The sequence below is a fragment of the Mchenga conophoros genome, linkage group LG7 (genome assembly GCF_057382185.1).
Source record: "Mchenga conophoros isolate Kocher_MC1m ecotype Shallow Benthic linkage group LG7, M_conophoros_male_GT1.1, whole genome shotgun sequence".
In the NCBI taxonomy this organism is placed as follows: domain Eukaryota; kingdom Metazoa; phylum Chordata; class Actinopteri; order Cichliformes; family Cichlidae; genus Mchenga; species Mchenga conophoros.
Window position 1 is genome coordinate 57,280,152 of NC_140532.1, and position 7,111 is coordinate 57,287,262.

Genomic DNA, 7,111 nt, shown 5'->3' on the forward strand with positions numbered 1-7,111 from the left:
CACCCTTAAAGGCTTTGAAGACTGTTTGGCCCACTTGGTGTGAAGCTGATAGGATGAGATGCTATCAGTTTGAATAAATCTATTTCAATATGCCACACATTTCCCCTTTGTCAGGCCCCTGCTGACCGAGGAGAAAGGAAGCATTACTGCTGTGATTAAAGATAATATGTTTGTCCGGACAATCTGTTTAGATGTGCCGTGCATCCGTGTGCGCTTTATTCAGGAAGTGTGTCTCCTGACATGTAAAAGGACGCTTTATATCAGTCAGGACATCAAGTTTTATTAATGCTCCTAAAAAATGTGTTTGCGGTTCTTAAATATTTATTAGTGATATTAAATATTCATGATGAGATATAACAGCCAAAGTTTAAGTTGGAAAACATCCTTATCAGTAAGATTTTTTTTTCTGTTGCTAATACGCTTGAAAAGGTTTGCACCACATGAACAATGACAAACAAAGACATTTCCTATAACTGTGAAACTGCTGTGGAGCAAATAAAAGTTGTTCACAGAAATCAGCCCTGTCCCCTGTGATACCAAAACAGCTCTGACTCATGTGGGCACAGACACAGGACCTCCCATGGGAATGTGGGCAGCAGAGCCTTTGGATTCATGGGGTGGTGAGATATCTGTGCATCCCATTTGTTCTGGCAAATCTCACGGTCACTTGATCTGATCGGGATCTTTGGAGTCCAAATCAGTACTTTGTGCTTTTTGCGGTGTTCCTGGAGGCAGTACTGAGCAGTGTTTATACGGCGCGCTGGGTCACCCTCCTCTGCTGCCGAGGTAGCTGACACTTGGGGAAGGCGCTGCCTTTGCCAGGGTGGGTTAGGTACATGTCAAAAAATAACATCCACATCCACTGCGTTATTTTAGTCACGTTTATAATCAAGAGTAGCACACGGTTAATTACAAATTTGACATGTTAACAAGCGTGATTGTAAAATATATACTTTAATTAGGCTATTTATTTAATATGAGGGCCAAAAAATGGTCACATAAGGGTGTGAATAATAGAAAAACACCAATAATTGTCATCTTGTTAAGCCACCTCCATAAAACTATTTTCTTCTGCTCATCCAATTTAAGGTTATAGTGGTGGTGGACACCCCAGCTGTCACAGGGCGAGAGGCACGGTACACCCTGGGCAGGACAGCAGTCTGTCGCAGGGCTAATAGAGCAATCCATGCTTTCTCCACACAAATTTCCCAGTCAGCCAGCCAGTATATTAAAACCCACAACCTTCTTGCTGTGAGGTGACAGTGCTAATCACTGCACCACCGTGCCATGTTTCACCCACAGGAAATGTATTTTAAGGTTGTGATACAGCTTGCACATGTAGTTGATTGCTTTTGATAAGGCAGAACTAGAGACATTCCTAGCCATGGATTTACACTTCATGAAGACGTTACTTTGAATGTGATTGTGAAAATCAGTTTTCAGGGACAAACACTGCTGTGTTTTCCAAATGTTTCACACAAAGGCCGCCATCCACATTATTATTAATTCAAGACGAGCATATTGCAGGGGATTATGGGCATCAAAGGGAGTTCATCATTCACAGCCAGAGAGGAATGTGTTTCTTTTGAGAATGAGCAGTCGCCTCGCAGTATCTTCATTAGCGATTGATGAATTACCGTGTGCTGAGTTAACATGCACCTAGCAGCAAATCCTCTCGGTAAAATCAGATGGGATTCTCGCCTCTCTTCGTGGGTCCAATACCACTCTGGCATTTCCTGGAGCGCGGAGAGTCTGGCTGAGAAGAATAGATAGTGTGCATTATAATGAACATGGGCTGACACCGCCTCATCCATCATTTCACCCGGGAAAATTATAGCAGTGCCAGAGAGAGAAGGAGAGAGAGGGACTTTAAAAGAGGGGATGTCTACAGGTCTGACTTCTCCTAGGCTGTCATCGGCTCGTTGTTGTTATTGTTTTTAACTGCTCAATCTGATTTTGCTTTGATTCTTAGGAAGATACTGTCTAGCTGCTGGGCTCCACTTCAGGTTACTGCATATTAACTTGGCCATCATAGGCCCAGAGCCAAATATTCTAAAGACAATCCATTTTAAATGTCTGCATATAGGCACGTTGCATGTTGGTCAGTCACTTGATCCATCACTGGTGTAAATATCTAGAAGACAGTAAAAGCATCCCCATCAGATTTTGCATACACATTTCCTCTTAGAGGATGAATCCTAATGACTCAGAGGATACCTTTCCTTTTATTAGTGCACCATCGGATTATTGAAAGCCAGGTGATCAACATTTACATTATTAATTGGCTCAGTTATTTTATACATAGTCTAGTGACTTACCTGTGCAGGTATGAATATGTCTTGGAGAGAGGGCAGTGGGCAATCCTGGAGAGTAAGAAAGGGCTGAGGAATGGAAAAGCAGTGTACCAGTACTGATTTTTTAAAAACAAGGCTGATGTGCAGAGTAGTAACTACAGAGGGATAAAACTGAGGAGCCATATCGTGAAGCTATGGGAAGGAGTTGTTGAAACTCGGTTACAAACAGAGCTGACAGTCAGTTGGCTGAGAAAGAGCACTGCAGATGTGATGTCTGCTTTGAGAGTTTTGATGGAGAAGTATAGAGAAGGTCAGAGGAAGCTGCACTGTCTTTGTGGATCTAGAGAAAGCATATTATAGGGTGCCAAGAGAGGAACTGCGGTACTGCATGAGGAAGTCAGAAGTGGCGATGGTGAGGATGGGGCAGCGAGACAGCGGTGTGGAGTGCAGTAGGACTGGCACATGGGTTTAAGCTGGTCTGTGCCCCTTCTTGTTTGCTGGTAATGGACAGGCTGACAGATTAGGTCAGGCAGGAGTTTCTGTGGACTGATGTTTGTTTATAGACAACACTGTGAACTGTAGTGAGAATAGTGAGCAGGTGGAAGAGATGCTGGAGAGGTGGAGGCATGCACTGGAGAAAAGAGGAATGAAAGTCAGTAGTCAAGTAAGACAGAATATATGTGTGAGTGAAAAGGAGACAGGTGGAAGGGTGCAAGGAGAAGAGGTAGGGAAGGTAAATGAGTTTAAATACCAGGGTTCAACGATCTAAAGCGATAGACAGTGCACAAGATACCCAAAGGAGAGAGTCCAGGCAGGGTGGAGCAGGTGAAGACGAGTATCAGGGGTGATTTGTGACAGAGCGATAACAGCAAAGACTGAAAGGAAAGGTTTACAAGATAATAGAGAGACCTGGTATGATGTATGGCAGAGATGTGAAGATTGGAAATGAGCCTATCAGAGGGCAGGTGGGCAATTTGGAGACAAAGTCAGAGAGACGTGGCTGAGATGGAGGCAGATTATTTTATTTTATCATATCAAGGGATGCAGATTTTTTGTTTATTTTTGTTTATTTCACTTCTCAGTTGTGATTCTGAGCCCCACTCCATCGTGTAGAACCACCATCATCCATATTTTATTTTCTCTGATGCTTTGGTTCAATGCTTTGCTTTCTGTCTAGTGCCAATTTGCAGACATTAGCATGTTAAACATTGTGCTGTTCCTGCTCAGCATCAGAGTGTTACCGTTATTATTATGAGCTAGCTTGTGTTAGCATTTAGCTCAAAGTCTCACAGAGACGCCAGCATGGTGGTTGACTCTTCTGTTGTCAGTAGTAAAGCAAATAATTTCAGTAACTGCCACTGACTAATCTTTTAAAGGGTTGCAAAGCTGACGGCCGACTTTTGGGAAAAGGTGGCAGTACAGTACAAACAGGTCACCAGTCCATTACAGGGTTGACAGAGAGAGACAACAATTCATGGTCATTCATTTGCACCTAGAGCTACTTTAAAATCACCAGTTAGTCATTGCATATAGAAAGGTGAATAATGAAAGGGAAAAACAGGATCCTCTGCTCCATCTGTGTGGGAAACTGGAGGATCTGGGAATTTTGTTTGCATGGTTTGGGTCAGATAGTCTCCTTAAAATGAAGGGTTATTGTAAAAAATAAAATAAAATTAAAAAATTAAGTAAATTGCCCTGATTGATTACTTTCATCCCATTATGAAACATCCCTACCCTGTAGGAAGTGGTCTCTTCCAGGATGACAATGGCCCCATCAATATTGCACGAGGAGTCACCGAATGGTTTGATGAGCATTAATATGATGTGGATCTTATGCAACCCAGCTGAATGTCCATGGGAGATTTTAGCCTGATGCGTCAGACAGCGCTGTCTACCACCATCCATCAAAGCACCAAATGAGGGAATGTCTTTCATGAGAGTGATCCTCGTTCTCCCTCCGCTAGACTTCCAGGAACTTTGGAATCAGAGCCAAACCCCATTAAAGTACTCTGGGACTCATCATCTTACCCATGCAGTTTATTCCTGTTTTTCCTTTAATTTGTCCTCAAGTGCGGGACTTTGGACCGTGGAAGCATCTACATGTGAGGAAACAGAGCGGCCCTACCTGACCTGCTTGTCTCTTAAACCCACTTTTTGCAGTGAGGGGACAGCACTGCCTGCATGTTTTAATATTTTGATTTTTTTGCTACTACTAAAGGCAGCACTGTGCCTTTCACCAACAACATCTCTCTGTCCCCTATGAACCCACCATAATTCATCCTGATACCGGTGCCGATCTCCTGATTACCTTTTTTTCTGAATGTGCAATGAGACAAACTTAAATTACACACCGAAAGTCGAATTATTCTTATTATATGCAAGGACACAGGAGACGGTGTATTTGTGTACCTGCGTGTGTGCGTTTTTCATCTCAGCTCTCGAGTGATTCACTCAAGCACGCTGTGAAGACTGTTGTAATGGTGTTTCCGCAGCATATTGATTTCACGATGAGCAGATGATGTCTTTGTAAGATGACTCAAGAGATGGGGAAATTAGATGTTATCGCGCAACAACAGAAGATGAGGAATCATATGGTAGGTTATCTGATTTTAGAATTACGTCGAGCTGTCACACTCACCGCTGCACAGGGTGTACGCAGCGAGCCTCTAACGATGCAGAGAAGCTGATTAGCACACACAAGTGCGAGACGGTAAACAAAATATAGATTTTAATTTACATTGCAAATAGCAGCTGCAAAGTTATGCAGGGTAGAAGATAGCCCGGAGGTTAGAGCGAGGCCTTTAATCCTCAGCGGCCACTATAGAAACGTGGTTTCGTTGTGGAAGAGTATGGCTGGAGTCATGTGTGGCTCTTTCATGTAGAAAGATTACCACAGATAGTGGATTTGAAGTGACCACGGCAACATTTCCACTTGGCTGCACCCTCTGATGCCACCTGAACAGAATTCAGCAGGAGCCTTCAAGCGCTCTCATACATAATGTATTGCTGAAGGTCTGCTCAGTTTTCATGTTCTCCTAATTCATTTCACAAAGAGAGAACGAGAGAGAGTTCTGCCAGCATACAGAGCACACAGACTGTATCACACGGTAGTGCTTGGCAACACTGACACCAAGTACATACAGGACCAGTATCACTGATACCAAAACCAATATTCTTAACCTATAAAGGAGGCTAACGTGGGGGCAAGGAGTGTGTCATGACTTATGAGATGAATCATATCATCAACTTGCAAATTCTGAACAGCTTTCAATGATGACTAAATAACTGTGAGTTTTACTTTCCACAATAATAAGTCGACAAAACACCTTTTAGCTTTTCATGTGTTTTGAAACTGGGTTTGTTAGAGACCTGGAATGTAACGCGTCTGTTTCTAAAGCACTTTGGATGAACTTCTGTTCTTTTAAATGTGTCATAAGCTATAAATAAAATAGACGTGACGGCCAACAGAAAAAGGTGCAGGCAGATTTCACAGTGTGTCTTTGAGGTGTATTTTTTCCATTTCCAAAAAGGTAATAATTTATTTAAAACAATTAAGCGAGCTATGCTGAACATAGAGGATAGAAACAACGTAGCAGTTCTGTCATGCTAGTATTGAGCCAATACCAATACTAGAGTCAGAATAAATACTGAACCACATGAATAAAAGGCAGTGTTGTCATCATTTATCAAAATGAAGACCCTTATTTCCCTGTATATAGCAGAATGTAGGTCTTTTAATGACACCATATAGATTTCCTAGCTGTAATATCTGATGTTTGTTTTTGTTTTTTAAATGATTTAGTGTTGATTGCTATTATTATTTTCACCCCACATTTTCAAATCAAATACTCTCTTTGGACTTTATTTTCAAGTTGGAAATAAATCAGCAACTACACAATAGCAACAATGTGCTAATACCCCCTTCTTCCCCCCTTCAACACTTGTAACAGCTTAATCCAGCAGAGTTCTTCACGCTCTTTGTCTTCACATTTCCAAGAAACAAACTGATATTTATTAGCTTAACGCTCAGTGACACGGCTCTGGCCGTGGCCTTCATTTTTTATGTCACCTCCCCTTATTTTCTTTTGTGGCCGTGATTTGATGTGCTGTGATTGTCTTTTGTTTCTCTTTTGCTCACAGCATAAAATCATTCATGAAAATCAATCCAAACACGACCCGCTCTTCTATTTTTCAAAACGTAGCCTTCCCCTGACCTCAATAAATCGACCGGCGAACGTTAAACATTTCAGTTGGTGCCCTTAAAATGGCCTTTCCACAAACATAGTCCTTCACTAAAAGGGGGGCACTAAGAGCAGCGTGTGTGCATTTGTGAGAGAGAGTGAAAGAGACCGAGTTGTGTGGCAACCACCACTTTTTAGGCTTTTTTTTAATGCTTTTACCAGTAGTGGGATATAATTATGGCCCAGTTCTAATCATTTTAATTTTGTCCATTTGTTTTAGTTGATTTTATCTTAAAGAGAACAGACTTTTTTCCTGCCCTTTTATCTGAGAGTCAAATGAAAAAAACACAGGATATTTCTGGTGTTCAGAGAAATCATCATGAATTTAATAAATGTGGTTTTAAAGGGAGCTATTTCTGTGAAATTTTGGTTGACTGGCTATGGTAAATGGGCTGGTTTTTTTTTTTTCACTCTTCCGTAACGATACTTTGGCATACAAACCAGAGCAGCCGGGGATCGAACCACCAACCTTCCAATTAGTAGACATGCCCTAACTCAAGAGAAGTCAGCAGTAAATATGTGCAGTGCAACATGCATGGACAGACTTGTAAAAGGCTTCCAACCCCACCACTTCTA